This window comes from Cnephaeus nilssonii (genome assembly GCF_951640355.1).
Source record: "Cnephaeus nilssonii genome assembly, chromosome: 21".
Taxonomy (NCBI): domain Eukaryota; kingdom Metazoa; phylum Chordata; class Mammalia; order Chiroptera; family Vespertilionidae; genus Cnephaeus; species Cnephaeus nilssonii.
This window is the reverse complement of record NC_137092.1, coordinates 40,057,057-40,079,403: the sequence shown is the minus strand read 5'-3', so window position 1 is coordinate 40,079,403 and position 22,347 is coordinate 40,057,057. Positions and strand designations below refer to the sequence as shown.

The following is a 22,347-nucleotide window of genomic DNA, read 5'->3' as shown; positions in this document are numbered from 1 at the left end:
AGGGCTTTCCAACTGGTGGATATTACGTGGCATCATGCTGTTGTTTAAATTTTTATGTCTCTTATAGATATGGGTGAAGTTAGAATCTCTAACTTTCATCATTGTGGTTTCTCATTTTGGGCACTGACTGTGCATATCCTTGACCCATTTTCCTACTTTTTCAATGATTTATAGGCATTCATTTTATAATCTAATGTGGACCTGGAGAGTGTCATGCTAAGTGAAATGAGCCAGTCAGAGAAAGACAAATACCATATGATCTCACTCATGTGGAATCTAAGGAACAGAATGAACTAACAACATAGTGACAGACTCATAGACAGGGAGAAGGCTGACAGCTGTCGGGCAGGGGGGACATTGGTGTGGGGGAGTGGGTAGAGGGATTGAGCCCCCCCCCCAAAAAAAAAAAAAAAACAGAGAAAAAATTCATGGACACAGACAACAGTGTGGTGAGTGCTGTGGGGAGGAGGGCTGAAGGGAGGTGAAGGAGGAGGGTGGAGGGGGAAAATGGTGATGGACGGAGACTTGACTTGGGGTGGTGAACACACAATACAGTGTACAGATGATGTGCTGTGGAATTGTGTACATGAAACCTGTATAATTTTGTTAACCAGTGTCATTCATCCTAATAAACTCAATAAAAAGGAAAAACTCCCATTGATTTTAAACTTTGAAGAAACCTTGTTTTAGCCTTAACCGGTTTGGCTCCGTGGATAGAGCGTTGGCCTGCAGATTGAAGGGTCCTGGGTTCGATTCCGGTCAAGGGCACATGCCCCAGTTGCGGGCTCAATCCCCAGCAGGAGACAACTGGTCAATGATTCTCTCTCATCATTGATGTTTCTAGCTCTCTCTCCATCTCCCTTCCTCTCTGAAATCAATCTTATATAATAAAAGCCTAATATGCTAGTGTCCAGTCATCTGGTTGTCTGTTTAACCAATCAAAGCGTAATGCTAATGCCGCTCAACTGCTCACTATGACATGCACTGACCACCAGGGGGCAAACCTCCAACTGGTAGGCTAGCTTGCTACTGGGGTCCGGCCAATCGGGACTGAGTGAGATGAGCCAGATATGCCCTGGAGCCCTCCCACAACCCCTTCCCCCAGCTGGCCCTGTCCCCAATGGGCCCCATCGGGGGCAGGGCTGGCTGGACCCCACCTGTGCACAAATTCGTGCACTAGGCCTCTAGTAAAAATATATTTTTAAAAAAGAAACCTTGTCTTAGTATGGTACACGTCCGTCACCACTGCCTGCTGTGCCCGTGTCGAAGAGAAATCTTTAATGTTTATGTAGTCAGAACCAACATTTTTCTACCTGTGTTTGTGCTTATGGAGTCTTGTTTACAAAACTCCTTTCCACAGTGGACATGGTAATGAAACGGTCTTATTTAGAATACTAAGGTATCTGAATGCAGTTTGAAATGCCTAAGCCATGGGCGCAGGTGAGCTTGTATGGTGACAAGATGCATCATTGCATCTGGGAAGGGACATGTGATGTCTGTAGACAACTACAGACTTCTAAGAAACATTTAAGATCAGATCACATCTCTTAGAAAATGTTGTTTCTGATAGATTATTCAACAGGATGGGCAAATCAATGAATTTGCATTCTGGTTGCTTCAAAAAAATGATCTGGCTGTGTTGTTGTTTTGTTCATCCTCACCCAAGAATATTTTTTCCATTGAGTTTTAGAAAGAGAGGAAGAGAGGGAGGGATATAGGGTGGGAGAGAGAAAGAGAGAAACATCAGTGTGAGACATCAAACCTGCAACCCAGGTACACGCCCTTCACCAGGGATTGAACCCGAGATCCTCCCATCCACGGGCCAATGCTCTAACTACTGAGCACGCTGGCTAGGGCATGTGACCATGTTTCAAGCCTAATAATTAGTAGAGCCAGCTGGAGTAATGTGGCTTTTATTTACATTTGGATATGAAGTTTCTTGTATGTCACTTGCACAAAGATTTTTATAGCAGCCTTGTTTATCCAGCTCATGGAAACATCCAAACATTGAACCATAGGAGAATTTTTTGCAGGCCAGCTTTATAAGTGTAATGAGATACTTATGGCATGAGCTTTGAAAATAAGTAAGCAGAATAGACCGACATGTCGCTACGGTGCTGGAAAAGGGTGCTGGGTGAGACACAGGGAAACTGTAGCACATACACACATGAGAACTGCGTGAAATAGGCTCACATGTTCAGAGAAGGAGCTGGAATGTAGAGGGAACTTATTGTGCTCTTTATCTGTAAGGTTATGATTTTAAATTATTGGAAAGTACATGAGTGCAGTTTATGTAAATGTAAGAGCCTTTGTAACTCGCAGATAGTGGTAACAGGGAACACGTGAAAATAGAAGAAAGCGGCGTTTTAAAGGGTCGTGTGGATCAGGGGTGAGCAGCCCTCCCGCCTGCGCCTGCGCAGAGGGAAAGGTTGCCGGGCACAGCCACTCACGCGTCCGCCCGGCTGTGGCTGTTTCCCCACCACAAGGACGGGGTGGAGTCTTGCCACAGAGGCCAGGTGGCTGGAAACCCTCACATACCTGCTCGGGTTTTTACAGAAAAAGGGCAGACTCGACTCTTTACTGGGAGTGTTGCTTCAGAGAGGGATTGGGGTCTATTCTCATTCATGGGGTTCCCATTCCAATAGCAGATCCCAAACCTCTTAGTGATTCAGGTCTCAGTCTGCGGAAGGGGGACTGACTGACTCAGGCCGAGGAGTCTGGGCCACAACCAGGACACTGCTGCCAGGGCTGAGACATTTAGAGACAGACCTTAAATTCTAAGCCGGAGGCCACCAGGAATGCCCACTGCGACCTGAGTGTGGGGGGAAGGGAGTGAGCAGAGCCTCCGGCTCCAGCCGCAGCCCTGGAGGCCACTTAGAGCTCAGTGCAAGCCCGCTGTGGGCAGAGGGGCACACCCTGATTCTAAGGCGGCATCACACAAAGAAAGAGAAACCGGGCTGAGAGCTCCTGAGGCGTCAGAGCTCCGCTGAGCCTCGGAGAAGCTGTTGTGCAGGAGCAGGGCCACTGCGCAGGCTCCCTCCAGGCCAGGACCGGCTCCAGGTCTGAGTTTCTGCCCCATCATCCCGCTCCTTCCTCCCCCCTCCTCACCTCCAAGAGGTGGTTTTCTCCTGGGCTGCAGCAAGTGCCAAGTGGATTTCTGTTTTGTGCCGTGCTGTGCTTTCTTCCACTCACACCTCTGGGGAGAGCACGTCTGTGGGGACCGCCCTGTGCACAGAAGCCAGCGGAACCCATAGAGCCTCCTCCCTGGGGCCGTCCCTGAGCAGGCGCAGCTCAGGACCCAAGCCGGAGCCAGGGAGGGAGGGGAGAGGGGCTGGAGGGCCAGGGCGCTGGAGGGAGAGGGTGGGGAGAGATGGGGCTGGGTCAGGGCCAAACCCCAAGGTGGGGTTTATGTGGGGCCCTCATTTTCCTTAAACTTTACTGAGCCCTCAGACTGCAGTCCCTTCCCAGGGCTACCTGGCCGCCCGCCTTGGCCCAGAACCTCTGACCCCTGCCTCCCAAAGACGCCCGTGCGGATGTGACCTTCACCCGCCCTCTTCTCTTTCTCTAAGAAGAGTCTGTGCTAAGGATGCAGTGAGTAATTCGAATCGATGGGGTGACTTTCTCAAAGAAAATATGTATATTTTAAAAAGAACCAAAGAAAAGGTAGAGTTTCAAAGGAAGCGTCCCCAAATTGTCTCTACCCCCCCCCCCCCCCCCACGCTCCCATCCCCCGCCGTGAGCTAAAGTAACTCCTGGCCTTAGGCTGATCTTGCTGTGAATATTCCTATCTTCCTCTCAGGATCTTTTTTTAAAAAATATTTTTATTGATTTCAGAGGAAGGGAGAGGGAGAGAGATAGATATGTCAATGATGAGAGAGAAAATCATGGATCGGCTGCCTCCTGCACGCCTCACACTGGGGATGGAGCCCACCACCCGGGCATGTGCCCTGACCGGGAATGTAACTGACCTCCTGGTTCATAGGTCGATGCTCAACCACTGAGCCCTGCAGGCCAGCCGGGCTCGGGATCTTTTTGGGGAGCACAATGCTTTAGGGCCGCAGAAATGACACATGATCTCCGTGTGCACCGAAGCTGAGGTGTACATGTATGAAGAACACTCAGTTACCTGTTCGGTTACTCGAAGCTGGAGTTTAGTGTTTGGTCTCTGTCTGGGTCTCTGGTCCGGACTCGCTAAAGTACACGGGTGTGTGAGTTAGTGATGAGGAAGAGCGGGGAGTGATGAAGGGAAAGAATCTGTGATGGTTGAGTTTTCCTAAAAAACGTCTCCTGCACCCAAGTTCGAGGGGAGCAGGGGTCTCATTTTCTCTTACTTCCCGCGGGCGGGCTGCTGAGGAAGCCCAGGTGCCCGCTGCTTCTCTCCCAGCACCTACTCCCTCCCGGCAACGCCGCCACGCCGCGCCGCTGCTTCCCAGGAAGAGGCGAGCCTATCACTGGGGACATGTCGGTGACACTTGGGTTTTTCTTGCCGCAGTGGGAGGAGCCTTCAGAGGGGCTGGAGTTCGGTGTGAGACTCATGCCTGCACCCGATCTCACACTCACACCCAGGGAGGGGGATGGTGTGAGCTCTTTCTACGTCTGTCTGGAGGTTAGGAATTGATGGGACTTGTGTTGTAATAACGATCATGGCAGTTACACACATATCCACACATGCAGAGAGGCATGGAGCCCCGAGGGGCTGCGCTGAGCCTGCCCGCGGTGCCCTGTCTGTCCCTGGGCCCTGCTCCCCTCCGGCCTCTGAGCCGGGCCCCCGGGCCTCCTGGTTGGCAGACAGCCGGTCAGAGAAGTGCGTCCTCCTGCGTAGCACCGCGTGAAGGAGGCTGGTGTTAGCGAAGGAGACAGCATGCTTAGCATATCTGCAAACGTTTCACTAGAATGAAACAAGCCTTGGTTGATTTCTCCGTATGACCTGAGATTTCTATGTGTCATTGTGCCCTCCCCTCCCGGTCTCCGCCTACAGACAGACCTGCCCCATCCTGTGAAACACTCAGGCCCAGTGCCCCGAGGCTCAGTGTGGATAAAGCACAGAGAAGAGGGTTGTTGTCATCTACTCTTCTGGACGAGAGACGGGAATAGGACCAGCCTGGCTTCCTCCTAGAGAGAGAGAGAAAATACAGTTATTAACATCGGAAATCTTTGAGTACTTCCTCAACGCCCCGGGGGTCAAAGCACCGGCAGAAGGCCAGCCGGCCGCCTCCTTTGAAAGTTGTCTCCTGGCGAAGGGAACCTGTCGCCTGCGGTGGCCGTCTTGAGTCTGCCGTGCGGCTTCTTTCTCCGACGCCTGCCGGGAATTACAAAAGCAGAGGGGCGCAGGCGCTTTCTCAAGGTTGTACCTTGATCTGCCCACTTCTATCAGCTGCAACTTGTCTGAATATTAGAGCCTCTGGTCGCTGCCATTTTTGCATAACAGCAAAGGAAATCTGAATTGCCGTGTATTTATAGTCCAGCCCCAGCCCATTGATTAATTCATGCATCAGTTTAACAAGCCATTCAGTAAAGAGAGATTAAATCACACTTGCGTAGTATGGATACAAGAATTGAGTAAGACGTTTGGAAGTAGATACTGGTTATGGTTGTCCAACGTGGTGACTGTGATTAATGCCACTGAATTGTGTGTTTGAAGATGGTTAAAAAGATGGTCTAGCTGGTTTGGCTCAGTGGATAGAGAGGGCTGAAGGGTCCCGGGTTCGATTCTGGTCAAGGGCACATGCTCAGGTTGTGGACTCGATCCCCAGTGAGAGGGGTGCAGGAGGCAGCTGATCAATGATTCCCTCTCATCATTGATGTTTCTATCTCTCCCTCTCCCTTCCTCTCTGTAATCAATATATATATATATATATATATATATATATATATATATATATATGTCAGATTTGACTGCAAAAACAAAAGTATTTTACAAAAAAAATAACAATAGCACATGAATCAGATGGTCCTGGTCCTCCCTGGACCAGTGAGGGGTCACTGAGAAGAGAGAGGTTTGTGAAGCGCGTGCTGCTGCGAGGAGGAAGCCGTGCACTGAATTTAACTTTTATTCGCTGTGTTTGTTTGGTTTCTCAGAGGCGGTGTTGGTCAGGGAAGGAGGCTCTGGAGCCCTGGCTCCCAAGATGAGCGGTTCTTTTGCACAAGCCACAGGCTCAGCTGCCCCCACACGTGGACTCCGCCACGCAGGCAGGGGCGTGGGAATAGCAGCAGGCTCCTGGGCAGCCTGGTCCGGAACCAGCACTTCTCTCCACGGTCATTACCTTGTCCCATCCCGGGCCCAGATTGAGGTGACGCCCGAGAGCATGGAGGCTGTGAAATTGAAGGGGCGCTCACTCGGTGGGACAGGGAAGAGCCGACTCTGCTCTTGCACGGCCTCCTTACATGTCCGCACCTCCACCCAGCACTTAGCCTCTGTCCTGCAGTTGTCTGCTTCCTGCCTCCTCCCTGTATGACTATACACTGTGTCTGATGTATCTTGGTATTTCCTGGGACGAGTACCAAGTACAGCATGTAGAAAGCACTCACTAAGTGTTAGCATGCTTTGGTAAACTCCTTACAGAGAAGTAAATGGATGGCCACCACACCCACACCCTCGGGACAAGCTCTTCTCCTCGGATTCCATCTCTGTCCTGTGGGGCCCTAGGTTCTAACCCACTCTGAATCCCACAGTTACGTTTCCATTTGACACTGCATTTTTCATCTCTAGAAGTTCCATTTGGTTCTTTCTAGTGTCTCCTTCTTGTCTCCTCATTGGGTTTGCATTTCCTTTACATCCTTGAGCTCATATGTACAGGAGAGGTTTCAATGTCCTCATTTACCAACGTCATCGGATCTAGAGATGGCAGTAGGCCAGCGTCATCTCTGGGTCTCTTTGTACCAACCGATGTTTCTCCTGGCCATGGGTCGCATTGTCACCCTTCTCGGGGCTGGACATGGATGACAACCTGATTTTCTTTGTGTACATTCTTCAACCTTAAAGCACATCTGACTCTCTCTTGATACAGAGCTTCCACCTCTCGTCCCCCGAGTGCACCCTTTTCTCAATCCCTTCCTCTCCAGGACCAGGAGGAGGGCGAGGATTGACTTTGCCCCGTGTCGTTTATTGGTCCTGGTCCACCTGCGTTGTTTCTCTTGACAAGAGAGGATGCACTTCCAGTTCTCTCTCCCTTTCTCGGACATGTCTCTCTGCCTCCAGGACACGCTACCCTCCTTTAGCATCTGGCTGAGGTCCCTTTCCTGATCCCTGTTCCTCTCCTAGTCCTCTCGCCGTACTCTAAGCTACTTCAGCATCAGGTATTCAAGGGTCCACTCAGCACTCTGGGCCCCACTCTCTCTCCCCGGTCAGCCCAGCACCCACACAGCCAGCCCTCCTGCAGCCCAGGAATCCCTTGACCCATCCACGCTTCAGGCTCTGAAGCTTCCTTAACAACATGTGTAACATGCATTCCTCTCTCCTTAGATCTTAGATAGGTCCCGTTACTCCTCACTTCTAGCAAATTATCTTGTCTCTTACTTCACGTAGAAAAATCAAAGCCAAGATGTAAATTTCCTCAACTTCATTCTTCTCTAAATTTCATTACTCTGTACCTTTAGGAATTTTTTGTCCTTACCCACTGTCCTTGGGGAATATGACCACTATCAAAACTTACTGTAATTTCCTCTCTCACTCTGTTCCACCACCTTCTTAATCAAATGATCACCTTCAGATCCTTTAAAATAAATCCAGACATTTATTTCTCTAGGAAACATTTCCCAATTCCTTAGTTAGATCGTTTTTCTTTTATCCTCAGCCAAGGATATGTTTATTGATGTGAGAGAGGAAGGGAGAGAAAGGAAGAGGGATAAATAGAGAGACAGAGAGTCAGGGGAGAGAACATGGATGTGAGAAACATTGATCGGTTGGGTTGAACCTGCAACCTATGTGCCCTGACCAGGAATTGAACCCACAACCTTTTGGTGTATGGGACCACATTCCAACCAACTGAGTCACCTGGCCAGGGCTCCCTTATCTGATTTTGACATTGTACCTTAGCAACATTTTTTTCTCCGTATTCATATCTTTATAAAGTTCAACATGATACAGGGTGTCCCCCCAAAATGTATACGCACTTTGAATGATTGTCAAGTCAGTGTTTATTAACATACAGTTCCTTTTTAAAATGTAAAAGAATCTATAGAAATGAGTAATTATTTTGGTCAAAGCCTATTTTCAAACTGATGACCATTCTGGTCCAGGCACTGCTGATAATTCGAAGCAATGGAATAGCAAACATCAAGAAACTTTTTGTTTGGTGTTTGTGTGCCCGCAATTTGTCTACTGTTGCCAGTTCCATATTATAAACTTTATCTTTTATGTATCCCCATAAAAAAAAGTCTAGTGGCACTTAAGGATAAGTTTTCTTTATTCAAAGCTTAGTCTGGCTTCACCCATTATGTCAAATCAGTTAAACCTGAAAAGGAGTGAAAAGTAAGTGAGTTATCAGCTGTTAAAGGGTGTATACATTTTGGGGAACACCCTATATTTACGTTTCTCTCAAGAGACAGGGTTATGTTTGAGTGTATATCCTCTGTGCATGGCAATTTATGACTCAGCGAATAAACTAAATGAATAAACAAATGAAAGGAATTTGCATACATAGATGACTTCATATGTATGTCTCTTTATTAACTTAATCTAAAATTTCGCACAAAATTAGCTACACATCGGTATGATAAAGTCTGTAAGCTGCAGGCATCCTGAAACTTCTAACTGGGAAGTGACCATGTAGTCGATGCAGTCAGGTCGAGGGTCAGAAACAGATGAGCCATCCAGTCGGGCTGTCTGGTCACCTCAGCTGATGGCTGTTTGATGATCCTCTCCATGTCCGTGCAATGGACCGGCCAGCAGTTACTCCAGGGACTCCTGGCAGTGGAGTCAAGGTTCAAACGCTGTTCATGCCTGAGTGTTCCATTGGGCACGGATTAATGGGATCCCAGCTGTCTCATTCCATCCACCAAGCAATGTTAATTTTAAGTGGAAAAGAAAAGATAATCTATGTACCATTTGGTTCTTAGTTATAAAAGGATTGGGAATAAACAGGATTTCCTACAGCAAATTGTCAAACTAAATTAAATAAATCACTAAATCTAGATGAAATTCACCCAAGAATTTGAAGGAATTTAAGGGCGACATTGCGAAACTATGGCCTTCCCCCAAAATCATTACCAACAGTTCCAACAGCAGAACCTTGTCTCCCGTTAGGTTCTCCAACAAGGGACTGAACAGTTGACTATGTCCATTTTGAGGAAGGATAGAGGATCTCTGATAAATGAGAAAGACTCGGAGCATAAAAATTCCTGAGAGGACGCTGTACTGTTTTCTGCCAGGGGGAACCTTGGCTAACACATTTATTTAAAATATTTTTTTGGCCCTGGCCACTGTTTCTCAGTGGTTAGAGCATTGGCCTAAGCAATGAAGGGTCACGGGTTAGATTCTCGGTCAAGAGCATGTGCCTAGGTTGCAGGTTCGATCCCCAGCCCTGGTGGGTGCCCGGGCTGGAGGCAACCAATTGATGTGTCTCTCTGCCCTCCCTCCATCCCTTCCACGCTCTCTAAACATAAATAAATTAATTAATTAATAGAAAAAATGTCCCTGGGTGAGGATTAACTAAAAAGAAACAACCAAACAAACTTTTTTTTGGATGATAAATTGAAAGGCAGAAAAGAAAAATAACCGAAAGATACATTCTAATGAAAGTTTCCACCAAAAGCACCCGTTTTCACAGTTCTGAGAAACCTATCTAATAATAGAGTAATATGCAAATTAACCATCACTCCGCGACAAACTGGCGGCGCCCATAGACACAAGATGGCGGCGCCCAGTCCTCTCAGGCCCACAGGAGTCCCCCAGTCCCAGGGAAGGCTGCCGCTGAGAGCAGGCAGCGAGCAGCCCAGCCTGTTGGCCTAGGAGGCGGCTTTGCCATCCGGCCAGATCCTCTCCTAGCCCTGAACCTGGCCATGGGTCTGGGAGGCGCCCTTGCACGGCCGCCTCGATCAACTGCCCTCCGGGACCCGGGCGTGGGCCTGGGAGGCGCCTGCGCACGGCTGCCTTGATCAACTGCCCTCCGGGACCTGGGCCGTGGGTCTGGGAGGTGCCCGCGCACGGCCGCCTCCATCAGCTGCCCTCCGGGACCCGGGCCGTGGGTCTGGGAGGCGCCCGCGACCAGCCGCCTCCATCAGCTGATCAGCTGCCTGCCCGACCCGGGCGTGGGTCTGGGAGGCACCCGCGACCGGCCGCCTCCATCAGCAGCCTGCCCCGACCCGGGCGTGGGTCTGGGAGGCGCCCGTGCCCGGCTGCCTCGATCAACTGCCCTCTGGTACCCGGGCCGTGGGTCTGGGAGGTGCCCGCAACCGGCCGCCTCCATCAGCTGCCCTCCGGGACCCGGGCCGTGGGTCTGGGAGGCGCCCGCGATCAGCAGCCTCCATCAGCTGATCAGCTGCCTGCCTGACCCGGGCGTGGGTCTGGGAGGCGCCCGCGACCAGCCGCCTCCATCAGCAGCCTGCCCTGACCCGGGCGTGGGTCTGGGAGGCGCCCGAGCACAGCCGGGGCAATCAGCTGCCCGCCCTAACCCAGGCCGTGGGTCTGGGAGGCGCCAATACTGGGCCAGTGAGATCAGCTGCCCGCGGATGCCTGGGCTGTGGGTCTGGGAGGCGCTTGCACATGGCCGCCTCCATCAGGTGCCCTCTGCGACCTGGGCCGTGGGTCTGGGAGGCGCCCGAGCAAGGCGTGCACAATCAGCTGCCTGCCGAGGCCCCGGCTGTGGGTCTGGGAGGCGCCAGTACCGGCAGGCAAGATCAGCTGCCCATGGAGGCCCGGGCTGTGGGTCTGGGAGGCGACTGCGCAAGGCTGGTGCGATCAGCTGCCCACATCGGCCTGGGCATTGGGCCTGCGAGGTGCCCGTGCAGGGCAGGAGCCATCTGCTGCCTGTCCCAGCCTGGGCTGTGGGCCTGGGAGACCCAGGAGCTGCCTATACACCTCCCTCCCCACCCCCCCACCCCGCCCCCTCTGAAATCAGCTCCCATCTGCAGCTGGGGGGTGTAGGCCTGGGAGGCAGCCGTGCCCCCCAGAGCTATTCCCTCCAAGAGGCAGCCTGGGGTGTCAGGGTGCACCCCCATGGAGTGATCCCCCCCACACACTATAGCCTTGGAACTTCCCTTGCCGCCAGCCGAGTGATTCGAGATGGGCGGTGATATCTGGGCGATGCTGCCCAGCAAACCTCTCCCATTGGGTAGAAACTTATGACCAGGTTAGGGAGGTAAATGGGTTTTGTTTAAAATCTTTAGGAACCACATGGAAATGTCTGAGGTAGGGTTTCACATGGGAAGTAACTTACAACTAATTTCTGAAGGCAAACCTGGACATTGCAGTTACATTACTGGAGAGTACCCCGAGGTCCGGAGGTTGGCTCTGCAGAGGTGGTGCAGAGTGCTCCCCACCCTGGTTCCTCAGCACCTTGGGCAGGGCTTGAGCCCACCCAGGAAGGCCTTTTCCCCTACAGTTTTCACCAAGGCAGGGAGGTTTTGTAGACATGAATAAGAAGTGCCCATGCACAAGTCCTGAAGATGCCGGGGCCGGCAGAAATGACAATCAAACCAGGAAAAGAGCAAAACCAGAAACACCACCGATCCCATCATAGATCATCTTTTTCTTCAGATGACTGTGTGTTTCCCTCTTCTTTGTCTTCTGGAAGCAAGACAGATTCAAGTACTGACAATTCTACCAACGGAAAAGTTAAGAGAAAGAGAGGACAGAAAAGGAATAAAAGGAAAAAAGAAAGAAAGGACAAAAGTTGAAACATCAAGAAAAAGAAAGAAAAAAGGAAGAAACAACCACATCATATCACCTTTCTAAGGAAGAAACAACCACATCATATCACCTTTCATGAAATTCCTGTTTAAGTTTATTTTATGACACTTTTAGTTTGGGTTTACATTTTTACTGGTTTGTGAAGACCACGGCAGGTACACTGTCCAATATGTTAAAGAAAAAAACCCTATCTACTAAAGAGGTAATATGGAGGGGAGAGCATTTGGGGGTGACTGGGCTGGCAGGGGAACAGTTAGGCATTGATCAGGCTGGCAGGCAGAAGCAGTTAGGGGCAATCAGGAAGGCAGGCAGGCAAGCAGTTTGGAGCCAGCAATCCTGGATTGTGAGAGGGATGTCCGACTGCCCGTTTAGGCCCAATCCTAGTAGGATCGGGCCTAAACGGGCAGTCGGACATCCCTTGAGGGGTCCCAGATTGGAGAGAGTGCAGGCTGGGCTGAGGGACACCCCACCCCCGTGCACGAATTTCGTGCACCGGGCCTCTAGTTAATAAAATAAGTGGTATTGTTGGAGGAGCTCAGGGAAAGTGCCCGCCAACAGAAAATAATCACCCCGAATCCTCATTTACCCCCGTGAGGGTTTTCTTACTAAAACTGAGTCTGGTCCTGCCTCTTCCCAGGTTAGCCCCTCAGCAGTTTTCCGTCGTCGGCAGAACCAAGTGCAAGTGTCTTCGCATAGAAGAGCCTCCCGTGTGTGAGCTCTGCTCTTCCAGCGCGGCTCCTGCCAGCGTGGGAATAGTTGTGTGTGTTTTTTTAATTTTTGGTTAATCCTCAACCAAGGATATTTTCCCATCAATTTTTAGGGAGAGTGGAAGAGAGAGAAAAAGACAGAGAGAAACATCGATGTGAGAGAAACGCTTCGATTGGTTGCCTCCTGCATGAGTCCCGACCAGGGCCCAGGCTGGGGAGGAGCCTGCAACCAAGGTAGGTGTCCTTGACCAGAATCGAACCTGGGACCCTTCAGTCCGCAGGCCGACGCTCTACCCACTGAGCCACACCAGCCAGGGCAGAATAATTGTCTTTTGATAAACGTGCCGTGTTCTCTTCCCTCCAAGGTTTAACACCTGTAGCTTCCCCTGCCCGGAATGTGGCCCTTCCCTTTCTCCTGGGAACAAGCTCCTGGCCATCTCCCAGGGCCGGTTCGAAGGAAGCTCCTCCATCAAGCCTGCGCTGCCTCAGGTTCAGCTCTGATGACGCTTGAGCAAAGCCCCTGTGCTCTGGCTGAACTTACCCCAGAGTGACAGCCCAGACCCTGTCCAAGGACCTTCTAGACACAGAAGTCTAACAGGATTGCAAGAGCGAAGTGACAGAGTGGGGTCTCCTGACCTCTGGCTGGGTCACGTCATCCAACCATTCTCATGCCAATTCCTTCACTAATCGCCTGGCAGCTTCCCTATGACCCCGGGGAGACCCAGGAGACACAAGTAGAGCATCCAGTCCATGAGCTCCAGAACCAGGCAGACCAGGTTATAAAGACTCAAATATGGAGCAAAAGGAACATGCTAACGTTTAGTCACTTCAGAGAGTAAATGTGTCCAAAACTGAAAAATCAGCCACATGAAAACTGAATGTATCCTGTGCTGTTTGATCCTCTTCTTTCTACGTTCATGGTTGGAGGCTGGGTGGGAGGCGGGGTGGGGGGGTGAGAAAATGGGAAAGAATGGGAAACAAGGAAGGAAGCAATATCCGTGGAATGCTAGCATCTCCACGTGCCACTCTTTCCCACCTTGTTTCATTTGACCTTCAAAAGCATATGGTGGGTCCAGGAAGTCATTTGGTCAATTGAGAGCACCTTCCCTCCATGGTTAGAAGATAAACATCCAACACTCCCTTTAACCTCCTCTCCAGAGCAGGCCTGTCGTCCACCCTGGCCCCCAGCTCCGCCCCTCTGCTCCCTCCTGGCGCTGAACCCCGTGGGATAACGGACTGCGAGGCCAGAGCCTGAAACAGAGTGTGCGTCTGGTGTGGGCTGTTGTTTGGTTTAATCGGGACTTGCTGTCTCCTGACTGTCTGTAATCTCATTTGATGAATGATGTTAGTTCCTTGCTCCTCGGCTTTGAACACGTGTCACTCATCAGGGGAGACGCCCCCCTCCTTCTCCTTGGAAAAGCGTCTTGGGGTGCACAGAGGAAAAGGCCCGTGTGCTTGGGCTGTTCTGGCGGGGAGCTCTCTGTGGCATTAGCGTGGGGTGGACACTGGCTCTCTGTGGAAGGAAGGGCCTGGCTCCCACACACACTCCATCTCACTCATTCCAACGTGTGCCCAGCCCAGGGCGAGTTACAAGACCAGGAGAACAGCCGTTGCTCTCCCGGGATTTCTCCAGCCAGGTCAGGAGAAGGGCCCTCTGACCAGGGGCTAGAGCACAAGGCAGACCAGGGGAAGCGCATCCAGAGGTAATCAGGCCTTTCATGTGTATCCAGGCTCCGGCTCCAGGGGCTGGGCATTGGTATTCTTGGTTTAGAGTCGTAGATAACCAAGCGCGGAGAGATTAAACTCCTTGCCCTGGTTCCCACAGCTGGTCATCGACACTCGGGTCTCTTAAATCCCAGTCCTGTCCCGAGAAGGACGGGAGGGGGTGGATGGCTTACGCGGAAGCAGTAAGAGACAGTCTGGAGGAGGTGAGGTCGAAGCTGAGCCTCTCCCCCTGGATAGGGGCGAGAGGAAAGGAATTCCAGACAGAGAAGATGCAATCTGAGGAGGAGGGGGATAGGAAGGACGTGGGTATTGACCACCTTCCAGCGATCCGATCAGAGTTGATGGAATAACCGTAAACCCAGCCCGGCATTGAGAACTTTACATAACTCAAAAGAAAACGGATGTGGCCCCGGAGGGAACAGGAGCACAAAACGTATGAGGTTGGTTCCAGAGAACACCTAATACAGGCTGTCCCCCCAAAATGCATGCACAGTGTCTGTAGGCTCTCTTACCTTTTGAAAATGAAATTATGTTAACAAACACCGCCTGTATAATCATTCACAGTGTGTATACATTTTTGGGACACCCTGTCGTAGCCCTACGGTAAGGTACATAGAAGTGTTATAGAAGTAGAGTTTGCTTTGTATTTATAATTTAACTAGAGGCCTGGTGCATGAAATTCGTGCACTCAGGGGGGGGGGGGGGGGGAGATCCCTCAGCCCGGATTGCGAGAGGGCGCAGGCCAGGCTGAGTGACCCCACCAGTGCATGATCAGGGCTGGGGAGGGACATGGGAAGTTGGCCAGCTGGGGAGGGACCATAGGAGGGCTCCAGAGCGTGTCCGGCCCATCTTGCTCAGTCCCAATCGGCTGGACCCCAGCAGCAAGCTAACCTACTGGTCGGAGTATCTGCCCCCTGGTGGTCAGTGCACATCATAGCAACTGGTTGACTGGTCGACTGCCTCCTGGTGATCAGTGCACATCATAGCAACTGGTTGACCGGTTGATTATCTGCCCCCTGGTGGTCAGTGCACATCATAGCGAGTGGTTGAGCAGCCTTAGCATATTTTTAGCATATTATGCTTTGATTGTTTGAATGGCTGACCAGATGACCGGACACTTAGCATATTAGGCTTTTATTATATAGGATTTACTGATCGATGGACTGCAGGGAGATGATTTTTTTTTTAAGTGTGTGGAGATTAAATTGCTCTAAAGAAATCAATGTTTGGGGGAGATGTTAGACACTGAGTGGGGCCTTGAGAATAAGAAAATATTGCAGAGCTCTGAGTAAGCAGGGCTGCCATGCTCCGTGCCAGTGGGTGCTCCCAGGGCGGGTGCTCCCAGGGCGGGTGCTCCCAGGGCGGGGTGGGTCGGCGTGCTGCCTGGCAGTGCTCTGGGGCCTGAAGAGCAAGAGGGGTTTAAGGAGGATGAGGCGAGCTCTCCGCGGAGGAGCTGGCTGTGCTGACTCATCCCACCCGGGAGCACACTGGTCCCTTGGAAAAGAACGGGAGGAGAGGGACTGGAGGAAGGAGCGGCTGGAGCCAAGGCCGGCGGCTGGGCACCGACTGAGCCTAATGCCTTCCTGGCAGTGCTGGCGCCCAGCACCACGCTCACCCCGTCTCACACCCGCCTGGAAGCGGTGAGGCAGGCATCCCAGCGCCTGCAGGCGGGCACTCAGGAGAGGGAGATCCTGTGCAAGCCCAGGAGAGGCTGCGCCGCGTGGGGGTCGGGGCTTCGATGTGTGCGTCCAGGTGCTGAGTGAGCGGTGGCCTCACATCCCCGCCATCCGGTCAGCCGGTTAATGAGCGGTGTGGCCCAGAGTCGTGTCCGAACTCACCAAGTTGGGGAGATTGTAAAGAAGCATGTGAGTTGGTGTGATTGCGTGTGTATAGGGAAGTATCTTGAGGGATATATTTATTATTTTTTAATTTCTTTTTTAATTTAATTTTTTTCATCACCATTTATCCTCTCTATGCCCTCTTCCACCTCCACGCACCCCCTTAGAGGGTATATTTAAAATGAAAGATAGCAAGAACACATTTGTGTTTGGTGGAAAGAGCCAAGGACAGTAAAGACTGGCCACAGGAGGGAGGAAGCTAAGGAGCCCAGTTCTGATGAAGCTCCCAGGGGTGGGGCCCAGAGCCCAAGTGGGGGGAAGAGAGACACTTCTTCTGTCACAAGGAAGGGAGGAGGGGGCACAGGAGGGAGGAGGGGGCACAGGAGGGGAGGAGGGGACACAGGAGGGAGGAGGGGACACAGGAGGGAGGAGGGGACACAGGGGAGGGGAGGAAGGGACATGGGGGAGGGGAGGAGGGGACACAGGGGAGGGAGGAGGGGACACAGGAGGGAGGAGGGGACACAGGAGGGAGGAGAGGACACAGGAGGGAGGAGGGGACATGGGGGAGGGGAGGAGGGGACACCGGGGAGGGAATGAGGGGACACAGGGCCCAGGCACCCCTGTGGCCCTCTCATGTCTGTCTCTAGTTAGTTTTGTTGCTATTGTTGTCTTTTTCTCTGTTTGCCACCACTTCGCCTTCTTGAAGTTCTGTTTTTATAGCTGTGGTGAGGTATACTTGGTTTATGATAAATTGTACATATTTAAATGTGCCGTTGATAAATTTTGACTTGTACCACATCCCTGAGACCATCCCCTCCAGCACGAGGGTGGTGTTGGGGGACATCACCACGGGTCAGTGGCCTGAGTCCCTTCGTACCCCTCTGTCGTTTCGCCCTCCAGGCCCCACACCACCCTCCTAGGACACACTCGGGCCTGCGTTGTCACTCTGAAGGGGTTTGCATTTTCCAGACTTTTCTGTAAATAGAATCATGCCCATGCGCTATTTCTGGTGTGGCTTCATTACCTTAGCATGCTTATGCTGAGACTCATCCTTTGCACCTCTCCACAGCTCACCCCTTTCTGTCACTGAACAGTGATGCCATGTTGGATGCACCACAGTCTATTCACCTGTCGGGAGAGGCTTGGCCTGTTCCCAGATCGAGGCGATTACAAGTGCAGCTGCTCGGGACATCCACGTGCGAGCCTTTGGGAATAAAGCTTGTATGTGGTTAGTAGGCACGTGTTTAACTTTTTGTGAAATCGCCATTCCCCCCGAGTGGCGGCAGCCTTTTATATTTCCATCAGCCATGTTCCCGCTCTTCCACTTCCGGGCTTATTTGCCATCTACATGTCTTTTGTGGTGAAATTTTGTTCAATTCTTTCCCCAGTGCCATTTATTTTCTTTACTAGAGGCCCGATGCACGAAATTTGTGCATTGGGGGAAGGGTCCCTCAACCCAGCCTGTGCCCTCTCCCAATCCGGGACCCCTCTGGGGATGTCCGACTTCCAGTTTAGGCCCAATCTAAACCAGCAGTTGGACATCCCTCTTGCAATCCAGAACCCCTCACTTTTAACCACCTGCCCGCTCGCTCCTTACCACCTGCCTGCTCGCTCCTAACCACTTGGCTCGCCGCTCCTTAGCGCTGCTGCTGAGGCAGGAGAGGCTCTTACCACTGCCAGCCGTGAGCCCGGCTTCTGGCTGAGCAGCAATCCCCCTGTGGGAGCACACTGACCACCAGGGGTCAGCTCCTGCATTGAGTGTCTGCCCCCTGGTGGTCAGTGTGCATCATAGTGACCGGTCGTTCTGGTCATTCTGGTCATTCCGCTGTCATGGTCGCTGGCTTTTATTATATAGACTAGTAGCCCTGCGCACGAATCTGTGCGCCAGTAGCTCTCTGCAGAGCCTGGTTGCTCCACGCCCACGGCCCAGAGGCTCATCCGCAGCCGGGCGCAGAACACTTGCCTCGTCACCATGGCGATTAAGCAAGCATTCTGCCAGGCCGCTCACGCTGCCCACTCTCAGCAGCCGCCTCCCCGGGACTGGGGGACTCCAGCGGGGCTGAGAGGACTGGGTGCCGCCATCTTGTGACTATGGGCGCTGCCATCTTTGTGATGGAGTGACAGTTAATTTGCATATTACCCTTTTATTAGATAGGATTACTGGGTTTTGAGACTTCTTTATATGTTCTGAATGCAAGACCATTATCAGATATTTTCTTTGCAAATATGTTCTCTCAGATTGTAGCTTATCTGTTTATTTGCTTATTTAAAAAAAAGTATGTTTTTATTGATTTTAATAAATAGAAAGAGGAAGGGGGAAAGAAAGAGAGAAAAAGAGAGAGGTGAGAGGGAAACACCGAGTGGTTGCCTCCCGCACCTACCCTGAACAGGGATCGAACCTGCAACCTGGGCATGTGCCCTGACCAGGAATTGAACTGGCGACCGTTCGGTGCATGGATAACAATCAACGGAGCCACACCTGCCAGGGCTATTATCTTAACAGTGTCTTTCACAGAGTGAAAGTGTTTCACTTTCATGAAGTCCAAGTAATTGTTTTTCTCTTACGAGTTGTGCATTTGGTGTCTTAGCTAAGCAATCTTTGCCTAACTCAAGTTCACAAATATTTTGTCTTATTTCCTTATAGAAGATTTACAAATCAATTTTACGTTTAGGTCTATAAATGTACTTTGAGTTAATTTTTGTATATGCTCTGAGATGTGGATCTATGTTTATTTTTTAAAAAACACTCGGTAACCTATTGTTCCAGCACAATTCATAGAAAAGACTACCCTTTGCAATTTTGTCACAAATCAATTGACCATCTACATGTGGGTATATTTCTGGTCTCTGTTTCACTGGTCTGTTTGTCTTGACGCTGTAGCTTTATAATAAGTGTTGACATCAAGTAGCATAAGCCATCTTTCTCAAAGTTGTGTTGGCTATTCTAGGTGCTCTGAACTCTCAGCCGTGTCTTAGAACCAGCTTGACAATTCTGTAGAAATTCCCCTGGGAGTAATAGGATCCTATGGAATCCATACATCAATCGGAAGAGAATTGGCATCTTTTTTTTTTCAACGTTGTCAACTATAAAAGACCAAAAATATTAACTAGAATTTTCATAAATAATTCAGTGATGCTTAAGGGGACGAGAAGCTTCATGAATGCAATGGCATAAACAAAAGCAAAACAGAAAAGAAATCCGGTCAGAACCACCACGGCCACGTCTGCCTGCTGCGCTCAGGTGGCAGCCAAGATCAGCCATCCACCAAGGCCCTGGGCTCCGGGCTGCCAATGCCAGGGCCCGTGCCTGGTGACCAAGGCAGCAGGACACAGGACAGGAAAAGCGCTCCCTTTAACAGCTCCATTCCTCCCTGGTCCCCACAGGAGGGTAGGCACTGGTTCACTGTGCAAGCCACAAGGAGGCCGCAGTTTCACACCAGCCAAGAAGGAAGGACTGTCCCTCCCTATGCCAGCAACAGGGTGGAGGTGAGAGACTCAGTACATGAAAGTTTGACCCCTAGTGGACGGAGCCGGCATGACTCGAAGTCTTAAACTAAGGAGGACATGAACTCCAGGGAGGGAAGGAGAGCGCCTTGGAGCAGTTGCCCTGGGTTGTTTGCTCAAGACCCAGGGCACCACGTGCGAGACTGGTTTTTCTACAGGTCACTCCAGCACTTCCTGCAAGGCCAACATAAACGCGCCCCCTCTGCAAGGCTCTTCAGAGGCGCTGCCAAATCAGATCCCCCCCCAGTCCCTCTGGCAAATTCCAGTGATCACCCACCCGCCCTCAAACTCCCACGGAAGCGCTGTGTTCACCAGTGGGAACGCAGGATGGGGTGGATCTTCAGGCCCATTCAGTCACTCGCTGCTTGGCATTCTTCATGCCCGTGTGCCAAGCACTGTGCTGTGCACTCCACACGCATGAACTCATGTGGTGAGTAATCATGGAACCAGCCCGAGAGCACGTGTTGAGCTTATGCCGGGCTCTCACGATGCATCGGACCCTCTGCGTGCTGCAAGCTGGCCCTTCCCTCCGGGAAGTCACAGTCCACGTGGTGAGACGGACACAGCACACAGTGAGTTGCAATGATCTGTCTACAAGCAGTGATTACGTGTGCAGAGAGAAGTCTGGAATTGTAGATGGTACCTAATCCAGGGAGCAGGGAGCGGGAGATGCCAGGGAGAGAGAGGTCCCGGGGAGGTGTCGCCTGTGCAGTCTGGAGCCTGAGCCAGGGGAGTGGAGAGGGCTGAGGCGTGCGGGTCAACCACAGTCAGCGTAAGAACTGCTCGGTGGTTTTCTGTAGGCACATAAATAGCCACTGGCAGTGAGCCAACTGTACCAAGGAAATCTTCCCTCTTTTAGCCTTCACGACACTTGACCATGTTCTCCTTCCTTATTTGCTTAAAGGGAGTCCTGGTTCACTCCTGGTTAAACACCAAGGAGACCTGCAAACAGCCAGACCTTCTCTCCAGCCCCGACTTGGCCACGACGAGCTGTGAGCCACGGGAGGAAGCCCAGGTCCTCACCCATACAGTAGGTAGACGGGCATAGCTGATGCTCAAGTCCTGTGGAAGCTCAAGAGTCTGTGAAGCAACTTCTATTCTTTGCCACATCTTCTTAGTCTTCCAGGGAATTGGAGACAGACGTGTGAGTACCCTTCTACATCTTATCTCTCCGTGTCCCTGAGCAGGGCCAGGAGCGTGACTATGTATGACAATTAAACCTCGCAGATCCGCAACACGGACACTGTAGACTTAAACACACAGATGGTGAGCGTACTAAATAGTACACAGCACACTTCTGTGTGTGCCAGGGTACTCAACCGCCCAGAATGTTCTTCTGCGCCAACAAAGGGAGGCGAGTCTAATTTCTTTTAACTTAATACATTTTTTGGAATTCCTTCTTGTCCCTGAAAAATGCTCTGATTGAAGCTCTAATTTGGAAATAGGCGGAAACTGCCTAAAGGTGAAACATTTTTTAAAATATATTTTAAACTAAAATTTTAATATATGATTTGTGAATAATGGTGATTTCTTAAAATGTTCTATTGGAATAGAAAACAAGTGATTGTGACTTTAAAGTAACAGTGGCCCAGCTGTCATGGCTCAGTGGTTGAGCGTCAACCTATGAACCCGGAGATCATGGTTCAATTCCTGGTCAGGGCACATGCCCAGGTTGTGGGCTCAATCCCCAGTAGGGGGCATGCAGGAGGCAGTCAATCCATGATTCCCTCTCATCATTGATGTTTCTAGCTCTCCCTCCCTCTCCCTTCCTCTCTGAAATCAATAAAAATATATTAAAAATAAAATAAAGTAACAGTGTATCTATATTTTATTACCACCCCTTTCATCACAGGTGGTGAGTCTTGATGCGCTTGGCTGAAGCCTGTGAGAGTGCAGGGACGCACTTGAGCCGACGAATGATTCCCCTTTGTCGTCCAAGAGCCTGAAGAGAGGATTGGGCTTCCCCTCTGAGGGGCTCTGCTCACCCACAGCAACCCACCCACAGCAGTTCAGCTCATGCTCTGTGGTCCTGCTATTGCTGATTTCAGCCCAGCTGATCAGATCTCTCATCTCCTCCTCCCCCCGCCCCCCACAGTCATTAAAGTGTACAGAAGAAAAGACTAACCACAGCACTGTCCTGGGTGGGGATGGAATGCCTTGGCAATGACATGGTGCCTGTGTTCATCTTATAAAGGGGGATTCAATGATCCCTTCACCAGTTTTCTAGGCTTTCATCTGTCCTCTGAGTTCCAGCCCAGCCTTTAAAGCGGTTTTCCTAAACAGTAGGAAGGTATGTGATTATGTGAATAGAAACATGTATGGATAGAAACACATGTGCACTCTCCATGAGACCAGAGAGCGAATTCTACGTGAGGAGCCCGCGGTGGGAAACCACGTACCGTGGCCCGGGCACGCGCACAGCAGTCCTAGGATGGCCGGGCCGGCAGGAGGCCAGGGAAGGGCCTGCCTGGCAGAGGGAATGGCTTGTGCAAGCATCAAAGCGTTGCCTCGAGAGGGGCCGTTTTTGTGCTGTGTTGGCAGGATGGCCACACATTCCCGTCACTCCAGGGCCCCACAAAAGGCTTGGCGAGTTGGGAACTTGGCGGGAGCTGCTGGGCCTGTGGCATTTATCCCCTCCAGTCCCTTAAACTGACATGACGCCTCCCTGTCTCCATCTCAGGCTGGCCGCTTGGGGTGGCCGCTTTCAGGCCCGAGACAGGAGCAG

General features: G+C 51.3%; 1 protein-coding gene across 1 annotated transcript in view; it reads right to left on the bottom strand.

The window, feature by feature from the left end:
• The window catches only part of DPT (dermatopontin), a 46,374-nt gene extending 43,185 nt beyond the window's left edge, over nt 1-3,189 (bottom strand). Inside the window, exon 1 of the mRNA XM_079761868.1 lies at nt 3,109-3,189. The gene's annotated coding sequence lies outside the window, so the exon portion shown is untranslated. The remainder of the gene's footprint in view (nt 1-3,108) is intronic.
• Between the last annotated feature and the right edge of the window lie 19,158 nt (nt 3,190-22,347).